This window comes from Castor canadensis, chromosome 5 (assembly GCF_047511655.1).
Source record: "Castor canadensis chromosome 5, mCasCan1.hap1v2, whole genome shotgun sequence".
Lineage (NCBI taxonomy): Eukaryota > Metazoa > Chordata > Mammalia > Rodentia > Castoridae > Castor > Castor canadensis.
Genome location: NC_133390.1, coordinates 75,300,609 through 75,317,946, shown reverse-complemented (window position 1 = coordinate 75,317,946; position 17,338 = coordinate 75,300,609).

Below are 17,338 nucleotides of genomic sequence, written 5' to 3'. Positions count from 1 at the left end.
AGCAACTTATCTTTGACAAAGGAGCTAAAAATATACCATGGAGAAATAGCAGCCTCTTCAACAAAAACTGCTGGGAAAACTGGTTAGCAGTCTGCAAAAAACTGAAACTAGATCCATGTATATCACCCTATACCAAGATTAACTCAAAATGGATCAAGGATCTTAATATCAGACCACAAACTCTTAAGTTGATACAAGAAAGAGTAGGAAATACTCTGGAGTTAGTAGGTATAGGTAAGAACTTTCTCAATGAAACCCCAGCAGCACAGCAACTAAGAGATAGCATAGATAAATGGGACCTCATAAAACTAAAAAGTTTCTGTTCATCAAAAGAAATGGTCTCTAAACTGAAGAGAACACCCACAGAGTGGGAGAAAATATTTGCCAATTATACATCAGACAAAGGACTGATAACCAGAATATACAGGGAACTTAAAAAACTAAATTCTCCTAAAACTAATGAACCAATAAAGAAATGGGCATGTGAACTAAACAGAACTTTCTCAAAAGAAGAAATTCAAATGGCCAGAAAACACATGAAAAAATGCTCACCATCTCTAGCAATAAAGGAAATGCAAATTAAAACCACACTAAGATTCCACCTCACCCCTGTTAGAATAGCCATCATCAGCAACACCACCAACAACAGGTGTTGGCGAGGATGCGGGGAAAAAGGAACCCTCTTACACTGTTGGTGGGAATGTAGACTAGTACAACCACTCTGGAAAAAACTTTGGAGGCTACTTAAAAAGCTGGACATCGATCTACCATTTGATCCAGCAATACCACTCTTGGGGATATACCCAAAAGACTGTTACTCCAGAGGCACCTGCACATCCATGTTTATTGCGGCACTATTCACAATAGCCAAGTTATGGAAACAGCCAAGATGCCCCAGCACTGACAAATGGATTAAGAAAATGTGGTATCTATACACAATGGAATTTTATGCAGCCATGAAGAAGAACGAAATGTTATCATTCGCTGGTGAATGGATGGAATTGGAGAACATCATTCTGAGTGAGGTTAGCCTGGCTCAAAAAACCAAAAATCGTATGTTCTCTCTCATATGTGGACATTAGATCAAGGGCAAACACAACAAGGGGATTGGACTATGAGCACATGATAAAAGTGAGAGCACACAAGGGAGGGTGAGGATAGGTAAGACACCTAAAAAACTAGCTAGCATTTGTTGCCCTTAACGCAGAGAAACTAAAGCAGATACCTTAAAGCAACTGAGGCCAATAGGAAAAGGGGACCAGGAACTAGAGAAAAGGTTAGATCAAAAAGAATTAACCTAGAAGGTAACACCCACGCACAGGAAATCAATGTGAGTCAATGCCCTGTATAGCTATCTTTATCTCAACCGGCAAAACCCCTTGTTCCTTCCTATTATTGCTTATACTCTCTCTACAACAAAATTAGAGATAAGGGCAAAATAGTTTCTGCTGGGTATTGGGGAGGGGGGGAGAGGAAGGGGGCGGAGTGGGTGGTAAGGGAGGGGGTGGGGGCAGGGGGGAGAAATGAACCAAGCCTTGTATGCACATATGAATAATAAAAGAAAAATGAAAAAAAAAATCTGAAGGGGCATGAGAAACAACAGGCTTCTCAGAGAAGTAATAGGCCTCTTACCAACATAACAGAATGCAGCTGAAAGATGTGGGTAGTGGGCCCCAAGGCCAGGACCAGCTGATCAGACCTTACCAGAATGTTCTATTTGATAAGGATGGGGACAGGAAGGTGCCGGGTTCAATGGAGAGTTGATTACATGCCAATCAATCACAAATATAGTTTCAAGGTAGAATAGTTGGGCCTACACTGGGCAGAGCCCTATATTACTCCTTAGACTCCAGATACACTGTGGCTTAGCTTTCTGCCCTCCCATGCACGAGCTTTACTGTCTCTTCAATAAACCTTGTGCTGACTTTATTCTTAACTCCTGGCCCTGTATCCTCAATCCTCGACTTCACCTGGACATGACTCAGGCTAAGTGAACCCGTACACAAGAGAGCTGCCTCAGGACATCCAGAGTTGGGTAGACGGCATGCTGTTTAAGGAGCTGAGAATCTGAGATTTTATACAGATCCAGAGTCAAACAGTGCAAGGGACAAACCATGCTATGAGTGGTCACTGGGTGAACAGCAGAGGAAGGGAGCCCATGACACTGAACAAATCACTAGGTTCCCAGACCTATTTGGACCCGAGACCTTGGGGATGAGGCAGCTTGTAATCTCTTCTGCACACTTTTAGAGCTGACTAGGAAATGTCCCACTTTGTCCTGTTGCAATTTTGGTGTTTTGATAGGTCATTAATATTTATATGGAGGGACTGAATGTGTAAGAAGCTCCCAACAGCCCAGCTAAAGAGGCCTCTTCATTTGTGTAAAATGCACAGGTCTGTGAACCAAGCAGTGAGGCTTCTAGGCCCAGTTTTGTCATCACCTTGAACAACACTGGCCTTGGCAATGCCCTTCCTCCTTCTTCCCCTTTAGCCTCCTGTGACTGGGATGTGGTACCTACTATGGGAGAAGACAGGACCAGGCAGGGCAGGGAATGAGAAGGAAGTTAGGGGGTGCTGCCCAGGCTTGGGGACCATTTACCTCTTTGGATCCACACAGCTCTGCCTGAATCTTTAAACACTGGGAGGACCCTGGCTGCTCTCTACCTTCCACATCCTCAGCTCCCATCAGGGCCTGTGGTCTCCTGGAGAGCACCAGGACTCACTGGGTCCCCATTTCTTTTCCACATGTGCCCCCACCATAGGGAAGGAGAGTCAGACAGCAGTGTGGTGAGGATGGGAGGGGAGGTGGGTAGAAAGGTGCTTCCCTGGGGTAAGGGTACCTGCTGTTGTCTTCAGATGAAGCTGTTTATCTGAATCAGAAAATGGCAAACACAGGTTCTCTTTTGTGTGCTAGGCTGCTCTGAAGGGAATAATGAGTTGTGAAAGCCAGCATGTGGTTATCTAACTTCTATGGTCACAAAGGAGGAGCTGCGAGGAAGCCAAGAGGCACAGGCTCCCTGAGACAGGATTTGGAGCTTTTTCAAATTCCAAACAATTTTCCTGGTGAACTGCAGTAACCCACCAGCAGGCAGAAGAGATGGAGTCAAACTCAAGTGCATCTTGTCACTGGAGGAATGGCTCAAGTGGTAGAGTACTTGCTCAAGCGTGAGGCCCTGAGTTCAAACCCCAATACCACACACACACACACTTACACACAAGAGCAGGAAATCAAATGCATCCTGTCCTTGCAGAGTTTGCTTTGATACCAGAAGAATAGCATCTGTGCAAGGGTTTCAGTTTATCCACGAGCTTGCCCAGCACTCAGCCCAGTGCACACTTGGTCATTCCGTGATTCCATGATTTGCCTAATCCAAGTGGTCTGTTTGCATCTTACACCAGGATTGCAGTACTGAGTAGTGTGTACTTGTGTGTGTGTGTGTGTGTGTGTGTGTGTTGGATGTACTGCTGCTCAGGTGAGAGCTCCAGGAGAAAAGCAGCCTTTTGTGATGTGCATTTAGTGGTTGGATAGAACCTTCTTTAAATTTTAGTGAGAGCCCTGAGCCCATGTGAAGAGGAAAGACAGAAGGGCCTGGATGGTTTTAGCCTGTTTTATGGATTAACAAGTCAACACTCTTGTGCAGCACACAGCAGTTCCAGGACTCGGACACATGCATGCCGCTGTCGTAGAGCTCTTCCTATGCAGGACACTGCTGTTCTTCCTGCCTCCTGAGCCTCAGGTGACTTGGGTCCCTTCCCAGACTCCTCTGTCATCTTCGTGCCCCTCCTCAAGTCTGCCCTGTGCTCATCATACACTGTCACCTGTAAACAAAGGACAAGAGAGCTGTGAGCCATCCCCACACCACTTTCCCCTGTCTGGAGGGCATTGGGCCTCACTGGCTAAACCCTCTGAACATGGGGTAAAAAGAGGAAGAAGCAGAGACACACCAGAGTTGTGACTGCAGGACAGAGTGAGCTGGCCTCTCATTGGCTCTGCATCCCTTCCTTTAGAAACCTTCTGTTCCTCCATTTTGTACCAATCTGTTCCCTCACAGATAAGACAGGATCTTTGTAGTAGACAGTCCTGAATCAATGTCAGTCTCAAATTTGCGAATGATTGAGTGAAATGACACCACTGGATCTTACAAACAATAAAACCATCACCACCACCAGAAGCCCATTCTTACACCAGAGGCCGAGGGCTCTTTTCTTGAGAGTTCTCGTTCCTGCCCAGGGCTTCTCCTTGGAGCAGGGCCCAGCTCCCTTCCTTACTCCATGTCCTGGTTCAGATGTCACTTTCCTTAAAAAGCCTTCTTGACCTTTCAAAATAGCATTCTTGTCACTGTCGCTTCACCTGCTCCATTACATCTGTATTATATCTTTACCTGAAATGATATCCCTTATTTATATGTTGACTTGCTTATTGTGTTTTTCTAATATATCAACTCTGTCAGTGCAAGGAACTTACCTCATTGACTCCCTGCTGTGCCCCCAGGGCTAAACCATCTAGTGAGTACGTAGTAAGTACTTGTAAAGCTGGGCATGGTGGTACACACCTCTAATCCCAGCACTTGGGAGACTTAGGCAGGAGGAGGCCAGCCCAGGCTACATTGCGAGGTCCAGGCCAACCTGGGCTAAATAGTGAGACCCTTTCTCAAAAAACCAAAATAATAATAATGATAATAATAACTTACAAAATGAATGGAGACTATCCAAATATTTCAATGAGTATTTTGAGATATGGAAAAAGAACTAGAGGGAATAGTCTAGAGATTTCTATTTGAATTGTTTCTCTGGGACTGTGCCAGCCTGTAAGTTTGTGTCTTTTTCACCCAAATCATACTTATCTGCAGGAATTGCTGCTTCCTGAAGAATACACAATCAGCTTCTCTTCAACTTCAAAGAAAGAACATTTCCTTCTGCTCTGTCAAAAGACCAGATTACAACAAATGTGAAGACCCTAATTGGTTTTCTTTTTTGCAATTCTAGAATTCTCTTTTATAGAAGAGAGTTCTGAGCTGAGTAGAGGAAGTGGCTTTCTAGTCAGAAAAGGGCTGAGGAAGGCAGAAATGTACTTTCAAATGTACTTTCCAAAGCTAAACTGAGGAATTTCCTAGCATGCCAGCTAGAATGGCCTACTGACTCCCTGTCCTTTTTGGGAAGTCAGATGAACAACTAAGTTTCCCTTTGTGGCCTGGAACTTCAGCATGAGCAACTCCATTTTGGTTTTGTCCATTAGATCAAGTGCTGGGAGCAGTCAGACCAATGGCCTGCTATAAATTTTATTTAATAACTCCGAACAGTTTGCAACAAAGCAATGCCGCTAAGGTTTCTAAACGTGTAAATTGCCTATTCATTTATCCACCCATTTTATCCCTCCACATTGAGTCAGTCACTATGGAGCTGAAGGCATGAGTCTAGTGTTTCCTCAACCAGGCTCATTTTGCCTGCCAATCAGTATGGTTTTACAGGAACACAGTTCTTTGGTTGGGTGATCTGTCCTCAGATAGGTGACTGTCTCTGTGCTTTCACTATAAGACCTGCAGTGAAGATGAGATTGCTTTGGTGAACACTTTGTGGCAAGAAATGGAGAGCTATCGCATCTAAAAAAAAAAGTTTCCCTGATAAAAACATCTCTGTTTCTTAATAAGTGGTTCTGTCAACTACAGAGGCCTGTATTCCCTGCTAAAGTGATTTATCTTGTCAGCTAAAAGAAAGAGGAATAGTAGCTGTACTTTTCATGAGAGGTTTCCTGATTGCATATTGACTCTTCTGCATGTGGCTCATGTCTGGCTCTCAGGGTGTCCCCCAGATTCTTACCCGTCTCATGCAGTGCTCCTCACTCTCTGCTTTGTGTTTCCACAGCACTCGCTGCTCTGTCCTCAGGTCTGCACAGTGTGTTACATATCACTATCATGCCACTCTCCTCCTGGACACTGTCAGACCACTCAGACTGAGGCAGGCTAGAGTTAGAGGAAGTGTGGGAATCATAACAAATAAATGACTTAATATTGTATCTCAAAATGAATGTTCCTCTCTTTCTCTGAGCTTTCTATTCAATTACAGATGTACACACACCCTGGATCAGGGATGGCTCTGATCACCCTCACCTACCCAGGTTCTTCCCTTCCCATAGGTCAGCATTAGTTTTAAAAGCACCTAGAAAAGAGAAGCAAGCTATCTCTGCTTCCAGTTTCCACCTGGGCCCACCATGTTCCCTTTTGTAATTCCCTTCCCTAACTTTTAATAAAGTCTGTTTACACCCACGTGTGACCTGCCATGGTTTCTTCCTTGCTGGACACAAAGAATTTGGAAGTCTTCTGATCACAGATTGCATCATTGTCATAACAAGATGAGCTACCCAGCACCTTGCATAGCACCTGGCAAATGCCCAGTGTTTAGCAAAAGTTATTGTGTAGATGTTTGAATGAATGAAATGCTTAATTCTCAGTAGTCATAAGGATTGATATTATGAAAGAAAATGATGTAACAAACCAGGCGTGGTATGCATTCCTGTAGTCCCAACCTCTCAAGAGACTGGGGCAGGAAGATCCTTTGAGCCCAGGAGTTTAAAACCAGCCTGGACAATATAGTGAAACTCCAAAAAACAGTAAGTAAGGCTGTCTTTCTTCTTGTTCTTTCTTTTTTTGATGGAAAGTAATGCTTATTTAAATAACACAATATAATAATATAATAAGAAAGAAAAACCCACATCAATAAAATTGAGTAATATTAAGGAAATCTGGGAGTTTTTATTGGTGCATATTAATTGTACAAAGTGAGAGAGATTTCATTGTTGTGATGCATATAACATACTTGGATTGCAGTCCTCCTAAGTTTACATTTCCCACGTCACCAGGATGACAGGTGTAAACCTCCATACCCAGCTTTTTTTCTTTTTCCACTGAGATGGGGTCTCACAAACTTTTTTCCCCCAGGGCTGGCCTCAAACCTCAGTCTTCCCAATCTCAGCCTCCCAAATAGCTAGGATTGCAGGTGTGAGCCATTGGTGCCCCATTAATCCTCCTATTTCTATTTATGCTTCCTCATCGCTGGGATAACAGGCACGCACAACCAAGCTCAGCTTCTTATTGGTTGTGATGAAGTCTCCAACTTTTTTCCCTGGCTGTTTTCAAACCATCATCTTCATTGTCCAAGTATATTTTTTGTTTGTTTTAAAGATCTATCTTCTGTGTATGATAGAAAACATGCAGTGTTTGTTTTTCTGAGTCTGGTTTATTTCGTTTAACATGCTGATCTTCAGTTCCATTCATTTTCTTGCAAAGGACATTTTATTCTTCTTTATGTCTGAATAATATTCTGTCTCTCTATATGTATAATATATATATATGTTATATATAATATTAATATATATTTTATACATCCATTTGTTGATGAGCACCTAGGCTGACTCCATAATCTGGCAATTGTGAATAGTGCTGAAATAAACATGGGTGTGCAAGAATCTCCACTAAGGCTAAGCCTTTCTAAGAGGAATTGGAAGTTGAGAGAAGATGACACCTACACCCGCTAAAGGTCAACCCTCAGAATGTTCCAGTAGACTTGAATGAGCAATTGAAGAAATCTCTCAACTGAATGACCATCATTAACTCATCAATCAGATTGGGTTTGAGATTTAGGGTCTCTGCCCAGCCAATGAACCACCTCTGAAAACAACTGTGAGAATCCTCTATGTAAAGCCCCGTGTTTCAAGTTAACATTACATGTGTTCATGATTTCTTCAGATGTCCTCTTTCCTCTCCTTCTTGCCCCTGTGTGGCCATTTCCTTTGTCTCTAGGAGCCGGAACCTGTTGAGGATCCATGCTGCTAAGCATCTGGTGAACAGGAAGAAAGCAATCAAACTGTGGAAAACAGCAACTCGATATGGCAGGCAGTAAAGACCACTGCACTGAAGACAGGAGGCCTGGATTATGGTCCTCACTCAGTTACTGATTCATTTATCTTCATCCACTCATTCAGCAACCTACACCAACTTGCATACAAAACAAGAACAATTCAGGCACTGTTCCAAAGCCTGTGGTGGTGAAGAAAAAAGACAATGTCCCATTTGGAGCAAGCTTTCTCTTGCTCCTGTTCCTCCTGACCTAACTGGCCTAACTGAGAGCCACTGGAAATGTAGAAAGGACAAAAGATAGACAAACATGCATAAAGTTGGGGCCAGGTGTGCGGGGCGCTCAGATGGAGATGCACAACAGCCTCGTTGCTTTTTTACTTCTCTTTACTCTGCTTCTTTTCTCTATCTTTATTCTTTAAGGTCTTGCTTCTAAAGTCTTTCCTGCTCTTTAAAGTCTCTTTCTTAGACTCACTCTGTCCCATGTTTTCTCTTAGCTTTATTTTAGCATACTCTCTCTTAAAGTCTTTGCCCTCAGATTTACACTGTCCCATGTTCTCTCAAAGTCCCAGTGCTCAGACTGGCAGACAAATAACAGCAGCAGCGTCTAAAAACTGCATTAGCATAACTCTTAAAGTCTCAGTTCTTACACTTGCACTGTCCCATGTTCTCTTTAGCTTTTCTAAAGCCTATGTATACAGTTCTCAGTGCAGAAAGCTGCTCTGATGGAGACACACAACAGCCAGCAGCAGCACCAGCCAATCAAAAAGCCACGCACCCCTCTTCACTGCATCTTTTATATCCAGTGGTAAATGAGGAGGTGGAGCAGCAGGGGCGTGACATTGCATCAAGAGAAACCTGCCTTCCTACTTCTCTGAACATAAACGATTTAGGAAAAGCAGCTGTGCTGCATCTTACCTGGGCTTCTCATAATCCACTCCCCACACCCATTTCTTGTGACATTTATGTTCCAGAGAGTCAGAAAGACAGATAGGAAATACATATGGGAGAATAGGGTGAGTGAAGGGTGGCTACATCAGTTTGGAGGTCAGGAAAGACATCCTTGAGCTGAGAGGTGAATGAGAAAAAGGAACTTATCACTCAAGGATCATGCAGAAGGGCATTCCAGGAAGAACGGCCACTACAAATGTCCTAAAGTAGAAACGGCCTTACGTCTTCAAGGGACATAAAGACCAGTGTGATTGGCAGAAAAAGGCGAGGAAGAAAAGTGTGTGGAGGGGTAGGCAGAGAGAGAGGCTGGCTGTATTGTGCTTTGAGGAATTTGGATTTTATTTCAAGTACAATGAATAGTCATTAGAAGCTTAGTTATTTATTTTGAGACAAAATCTGACTACACAGTCCAGGCTGACCTTGAACTCATAGTTCTCCTGCTTTTGCCTCCCCAGTGCTGGGATTATAGACATGTGTCACCATCCTCTGCTTATTTGAGGGTCTTAAGAGAGAGCATAACAAGGTCATTCAGGTTTCCCTGTCATGATGAAGTATGACATGGTTACAGATGGATCTGCTGATAAGCTATGTAGTCATGCAGGGGACAGATAAGGTAATGATGGTTTGGACTAGAGTGATTATAATGAAAATGGAGAGAAGTGGATGAATTTGACATTGCTTTGGAGATAAGTGAACAATACTTGCTCATTAACTGAATATGGAAAATGAGGCACGAGGATACTCTAGACTGACTCCTAGACTTGTAGGTTGAACAGCTCAGTGAGTACCTCTGCCCAACACTAAAATAGGGAGCCTGAGGTAGGAGAAAGTTAGGAAAACTTGAGTGCTTTATGAGTAAGTGATGTTGGAGTTGCTATTAGAGGCCCAAGTGAAAATGTTTTTTAAAAGGCAGTTTAATATTCAAGTCCAGTTTGAAGAAAAATCAAATATCTGGAGTCAGAGATTTGGGAGTCATCAGAACACAGGTGGCCCAGGAGCCAAGGAACTGAAAGGGATCACCAAAGGAGAGCATACGGAAATGGAAGAAAGGGTGAGCTCCTTGGTACCTTCTAACCTTTAGAGATCGAGCAGAGGAGAAGGAGCCACTAAAGGTGACAGAAGGAAGAAAGGAAAGTGAACATCACAGAGCCAATGGGAAAATGCTTCAAGGAGGAAGTAATCAACTTTTGCTAATAAATCAAAGAATGTAAGTCCAAAGAGGTGACCACTGGATTTAGCAACAGGGAGCTCATTGGTGACCTCGGCAGCAGCAGTCTCTGTGGAGTGGGGATGCAGAGGGAAAGAGGAGAGGAACATTCTCTGGAGCTGAAGGAAAGTAGAGAGATTGGCTAGTAGCTGAAAGCAGACATGGAAGTTAAGGGAGACACTACAAGAGCAAGCATGGAGGAGGTGATTCAGTAAAGGAGAAATATTGACTATTTCAGAGAGGAAGGTGGCGATGGCAAGAGCAACCCTAGTAAGAGAGAGAGAGAGTGGGATCCAGAGCACAGGTGGAGGCACCGGCTTTTGAGAGGAGCCAGAGTTGCGTCTGTAGAAGCAAGAGGGAAGCAGACAGTGGGCACCCAGATGCAGGGATCTGTGTAGGATTGGTGGAAGAAAGAGGCAGAATTTTCTCTTTGTGTGATGGTGGTCAAGTCACTGATCTTGCTGAGCTGTGTTGGAGACATTGAAATGACTGGAGAAGCAGTTCTGCCCTGATCATGGAGGATGAGCTTCTCCAAACATATCTGCTCGGCTACCTTAACTCTGCGTTATTCTGTAAGGGACATTGTGGTTAAGGTGCAGGGTTCAACCTAGAACTGATTAGAGCAGTAGTTCTAGACCACAAAACACTGCACATCAGGTGCTAGGCCAGTGTTTTCATTCTTTCTCTTTCTTCTTTCCCTTCTCTCTTTCTTTTTTCCTTTCTCTTTCCTTCCTTCTTTCCTTTCTCTCTTTCTTTCCTTCTTTCTCTCTCCCTTTCTTTTTTCTTTCTCTCCTTTCCTTCCCTTTTTTCTTCCTCTCTCTTTCCTTCTTTCCTTCTCTTTCTTTCTTCTTCTTTTTCTCCTTCTCTCTTTCTTTCTCTCTCTCCTCCTCTTCCCTCCATCCCTCCCTCCCTTCTTTCTTTCTTTTGCTTTTGAGATAGGATCTCACTAAGCAACCCATGTTGCCATCCTCCTGCCTCCGCCAACCCAGTGCTAGGATTACAGGTCTGCACCATCATGCCTGGCTTTGGGTTGGTGCTTTCTATATATCAGCTCCAATCATCACACCATCCTGAAATGCAGGTATGACTACTATTCCCATTAGGTGAAAAAACTGAGGGGCAGGGGACTAGAGCTGGCCATGCAACTTTTCTAAAGTGACAAAGTGGGAATTTAAACATTGATCCAACCCATACATCTAACATCGTGTCTGTTGCCTAGCAAACAAAGAAAAAGGAAGAAAGGATTGGCTAGGAAACTGGTCATAGGTCACTGCCCTCAGGTTATGTACCTGCCCACCTTCTCAGCAGAGCAAGGGTGACATCAACTGTTTACTAATTCCTAAGAAACATTAGGGCCAGGCTGGGAGACTAGTATTGCAGATTCTGTAACAAAGGTCACCTGAAAGCAAACAAATTGGACTCATCATCCAACGCTGCCAGCCATCAAATTCCAGGCCTAGGACATCTGCAACCAGTTACTAGTTGCACTGGCTAAATCCTCAGTCAAGTTATTGTGGTCTTAAGCTTTTCCAGATGTTTCCCAGGAAATAATCTATGTCCGGTTTTGCAATCCTGGCTAGAACAAGGCCAGTCTTATGGATACACAGAGGGCCAGTGGGGCTACTGCCACACCCTCCCATGTGGATCAAATTAAGTCTTTTTCAATGCGGAAGTAGCAAGATATCTGTTTTGTTTTTCTTAATTTTCTAAAATGACAAATAAATTGTTTTCAACACAGGTCGAGAAATAGGGTGATAAGGCTTGTCCTGGCTCCTTTGTTTCCTGGGGGAACTTGGAGGATCCCCCAAGCTTTCAGGAAAAAGCTTGACTATCAGTTGTGTAGACTCTGAAACCCATGAATCCCCATGGGAAGTTGGGTTGAGTTGTACTTTTGATCCTATATCTTTTTTTTATGCATTTATGACATTTTTTTGCCAATGTCAAAGGGGTCCATGGCACCGAAAAGGTAGGAACCCTGCCAGAGGATGTCTGGGGTCCCTGCTTGATTTAACAATCTGTAATTTCCATTCACTTAACTTCTGGAACCTCAGTTTCTTTTAAGCAAGTCTATACCAGTTTGGAGGTAAGGGAGTTTTTCAATGTCAGGTAGGGAGGTTGTAAATCAGAGGTAATGGAGCCATGGCATATGGGCTGGGGCTCAGGCCAGTGGGGGGAGGACTGGGGTTCTTAGTCCTCACAAACTGTCACTGCCTGGGTAGGCATGCAGCCTCATATGATGATTCGGGGGCCATCCCCAAGAGGCAGGAACATTATAGCCTGAGATGTCTGGAAGCCATGCACTGCCTTGAGAGGAATAGAGGGGGATGGAGAGAGTAGCAGCAGGAGGAGGATGGTGGCCTGAACCATCCTTCTACCTCCTGCGTCTTTTTCATGCCTGAACACAGTTTCTGATAGTGCAGTGTGATGTTAGATTAAATCCTGGGAAGAAAGAGGTATCACTGACTAATGTCCGGGCTACTGGGACTTGCTGTGCCACATACTCTCCATGCATCTCTTTCTTAAGCTGATGGCAGCATCCAGAGGTAGGTATGGTAACAGCCATTTTTTCATGGAGGAGAGAACAGGTTTGCTGTCTTGCCCAAAATGGCACAGTGAGTAGCCACTGTGGTACTCACAGAACTGGGGCTCACACCCTGACTTACGTGGCTCTCAAATGTGTCACTATGGTAAAGTACTTCCTAAGGCACTCTGCCCATGCTGTCTTGAGTGGGAGCTATCTGTGGCTCTCTAGGTCCCATGGAGTCCCTCTCCCTCTCAGACGGGGCCAAATTTGAAAAACAAAATTTATGTCTTCATCCAAGTCCCAAGAAAATAGCCATTTTGTTTGTGTGTTTGTTCAGTCAGAGCAGTGTTGTGTTGTTTATTTCTGGGCTGTGACCATTCACCTTCAGTTGAGACTCACTTGCTTACATAGGATTGTAAGGCAATGAGCTGTCTCAGCCTAATGGCTTCCCAATCAAGTATTTTGACAACACTGCTTCCTGTACTCCTCCTGCAAAGATTCTGACTTCATGAGGCCTGTGTGAGGAGCCCAGTGCTGGGAATGGTTAAAGTCTCCGCCGGTGATGTTAGCTTACAGCCCAGATGAAAAACACTTATCAAGGGTCTCACTTACCCTTGGCCATCCTGGTGCCGACCCCTCACTGGGAATGCTTCCCTACCCTCTTCTTCCGCCTGTCTTTGCTTGTCCACCTGAGGAAGTCTCCAAATTCCTGGCCAGGCTCTGTGGCTCTCCTCTGTGCACTACCAGGGCTGCCTTCTCCCCAAGCACAAGACATCACACAGTGGGCAGCCTTTGGTTGTCAGTCTTCCCTACATAGCCATTTGTAAGAAGGAATGTGCACTCATTTCTTGGAAGCCCCAGACTCCAGCACAGGGGCCAAGCACAGGGCTCAGTAAATGTTTGTTGAACAAAGAAAAGCATTAAGATATAGGTGGGTAAGAGAATCAAAAATGCAACCAGACTTGGGTGTGTTCCTTCCAGTTCTGCCAGGTCCTAAAGCTGTCCTGTCTCAGGACAGCTCCATCTGCATGTGTCTGGGGAGGAATGAAACTGTATGTGAACCTGACATTTGGAAGTATGCTTGTTCAGTTTTAGAAAAAGGTCTCTCATCTGATGTCACAATCAATACCACAATGTGTTGAAGTCTCAGCGGCTGTGGCTTCAGCTACCATTTGTGCAGTCATCAACAGGCCCATAGCGTCTGCGGGCTTGTGACTTAGCCTGCCTCTTTGTCCCACAGAGAGATGTTGGTTTTGTCTCAGAGGAACAAAGAAACACTCTGTCAGGAAGAGAATGGCTTTCTGGGTTTTCCTGATGCCATACTGGAGAGAAGACACATTTATTTCTGTCTTCCCTGGGGACCAGTAGAGCTAGGGGCATGTCTGTAGTCTTCAGTTTCAACACTCTTATAAAGATGCTGGTGGCACAGCCTCTTTGGGACAGGCTTTCTGAAGCTTCCAGGTGGATAGTTCTAACTTTAATGAGGATGGAAAGAGAAGAGAAGGAGGGCAAATCAGGTCCTATCAAGAACCTCCTGAGTAACATTCAAGAACGAGCCAGACACTCTGGGTCAGCTCACTGCTCCTTCCGGCAGTCCTGGGATATAGGTCTTGTCCTCATGTTACATTCACCTTTGATTCCCCTTCCATCAACATCTGCAATCTGTCAGAATCCACATCTGTCCATCTAGCGTCCTACATTTCTACTTCATTCCCTCTCCCCTTCCCTAATGGCACTACATCAAGTATCACGTCCTTAGTGGGAGTGATGTTTGGACCTGAGTCTTGGACTGAAGGATTTTTCTCTGTTGAGCAGTGATTCTGGGACTTACTAAGATTCCTCCATGACTTCCTTCTGTCTCCCCCACCCCCTTCCCTGTTCTCAGAAATAAACATTTTATTAAGTTAACAAATACTTACTGCGTGCTTCCTCTAAGGACCAGGCATTTGGTAGACCCCAGGAAGATGCAATGTGCAAAATAAGTCCCTGCTCATTTGGAGCTCGCTCTTCCAGCTCCTCCCTCTGAGGAGTCTTCTGACTTCAGCCTAGGTAACGGTCTCTTTCACCTGGAGCAGAGGGTCAGCAAGTGGTCTTGGTACCAGAAGGTGGACTTGGGCAATTGCCCATGCAAACTCCTGAAGATTCAGCAATTCTGCATCTCATCCTGAAGCACCCTGGGCAACCCTGTTCTGCCCATCCAGGGCCTGGAAGTGGCCATTTATGTACCCATTGCTGTGGCCACTTCCACCCAAGAGAAGGAAACAGGATATGGATCGTTAGTACCTCAGATGCCTAGCTCAGCCCTGCCTGGTCCCCAGAGTGCTGGGCACCTTGGGACTAGTGGAGGAACTTGGTCTCCAGAGGGAAAAACTCATTTTCCTGAGGTAGGCCAGGGTCTTTCTTATTTTGGGGTACTGGTCTTTCAAGTAGACACAATGTTCATACATTTGCCCTTAATAATCAAATCTCTTTTTCCCCTGGAACATCTTATTTCTTTGAACTGGACTGCTTTGATATCCTTAAAAATAACAATTCGGAAAAACAAACAAATTCAACTTTCAAAGCAAAATATGTGAAAGAAAGATTTGGCTCAGAAAATCTACTTCAAATAGGAAATTTTCAACCATCTGTGACTTTGTTAAAAGGGCCAAGGAGGGACTCACTTGAAGAGAGGCTCCTGGCCTGAAGGAGATACTGCTCTCAAGCCTAAGGAATGAACACACACTTTGCATTTCTTCTCTACACTGTGGTCAGAGATGGTCATTGTGTTGTCATAGTAACTGTTCCAGGTTGAAAATTTCAGTTCCTTGAGATTTACTTAACTCACTCAAAAGAACCTAGCTAATGGTCTAAATATTTAGGCTTCCACCTAACTCACTCTTCCCCTCCCTTGCCCCTTTAGCCCACCAACCAAGGACCAGGGCTGTGGAAGTTCCCGGAGGTGGATGCCTATGGGAAAAGCGACTAGAATTCCCAGGATCTTCCACTATAAGAGGGTTATTTGAAAAACTGCCCATGGCCTCCTTAGGCAATAATTAAAGCTGAGTTGTACATATGTGCTTGGGTGGGCTGGCTCCAACAGAGGACCAAAAAGACCAGGTTTGGAATGAGAAGAAAGAATTTAAAAAAAATAATAATACACCAAAGCAACAAAACAAAACAATGCTACAAAAGAAGCACTGTCCCCTGAGCAGATGGAAGGCGAGGTCAGCCCAGCCCAGGTCTCTGTACCAGGCCTTCCACAGCATGTGTGTTGGGCTTTGAGGAAGCCCATCTCTGGTCCAGGGACAGCACGGGCCCAGAAAGAGGGTGGGAGATAATGACCATATTAGGACATCCTGCAGAGCAGAGGGATATCCACAGGATCAGGGATTTGGAAATCTACATGAGTAGGTGAGTGAACAGTTCTACTGTAGGAGTCCTGCAGTGTAGACTGATAAACGAATTCAAGAGGCATAGTGAACATCCCTGCATGAATTATACAGTTCAACTGCTAGCTATCCAAATTCACTAGCCGGGTAATTGCTTGCTGTTTAGGCCTCAGAGGAGCCTGTGGATAGTGCTGCAGGTTGAGATATCAGGGCCACTTCAGACCTGTCTCTACCTCTAACATATGTGACCCCCCAGAGCGCCCACAGAGTTGGGTAGACGGCATGCTGTTTAAGGAGCTGAGAATCTGAGATTTTATACAAATCCAGAGTCAAACAGTGCAAGGGACAAACCATGCTGTGTATAGTCACTGGGTAGACAGCAGAGGAAGGGAGCCCATGACACTGAACAAATCACTAGGTTCCCAGACCTATCTGGACCCGAGACCTTGGGGATGAGGCAGCTTGTAATCTCTTCTGCACACTTTTAGAGCTGACTAGGAAATGTCCCACTTTGTCCTGTTGCAATTTTGGTGTTTTGATAGGTCATTAATATTTATATGGAGGGACTGAATGTGTAAGAAGCTCCCAACAGCCCAGCTAAAGAGGCCTCTTCATTTGTGTAAAATGCACAGGTCTGTGAACCAAGCAGTGAGGCTTCTAGGCCCAGTTTTGTCATCACCTTGAACAACACTGGCCTTGGCAATGCCCTTCCTCCTTCTTCCCCTTTAGCTTCCTGTGACTGGGATGTGGTACCTACTATGGGAGAAGACAGGACCAGGCAGGGCAGGGAATGAGAAGGAAGTTAGGGGGTGCTGCCCAGGCTTGGGGACCATTTACCTCTTTGGATCCACACAGCTCTGCCTGAATATTTAAGCATTTGGAGGACCCTGACTCCCATTCCCCCACCTCCCACCAGGACCTGTGGCCTCCTGGGGAGTAGCCGGACTCACTGGGTCCCCATTTCTTTTCCACATGTGCCCCCACCATGGGGAAGGAGAGTCAGACAGTAGTGCGGTGAGGATGGGAGGGGGGGCGGGTAGAAAGGTGCTTCGCTGGGGGAAGGGCACCTACTGTTGTCTTCAGATGAAGCTGTTTATCTGACTCAGAAAATGGCAAGCACAGGTTCTCTTTTGTGCGCTAGGCTGCTCTGACGGGAATAATAAGGGTTGTGCAAGCCAGCATGTGGTTATCTAACTTCTATGGTCACAAAGGAGGAGCTGCGAGGAAGCCAAGAGGCACAGGCTCCCCGAGGCAGGATTTGGAGCTTTTTCAAATTCCAAACAATTTCCCAGTGAACTGTAGTAACCCACCAGCAGGCAGAAGAGATGGAGTCAAACTCAAGTGCATCTTGTCCTTGCAGAATTTGCTTTGACATGAGAAGAGTCACATCTGTGGGAGAGTTTCATGGTCTACCCATGCACAGTGCACACTTGGT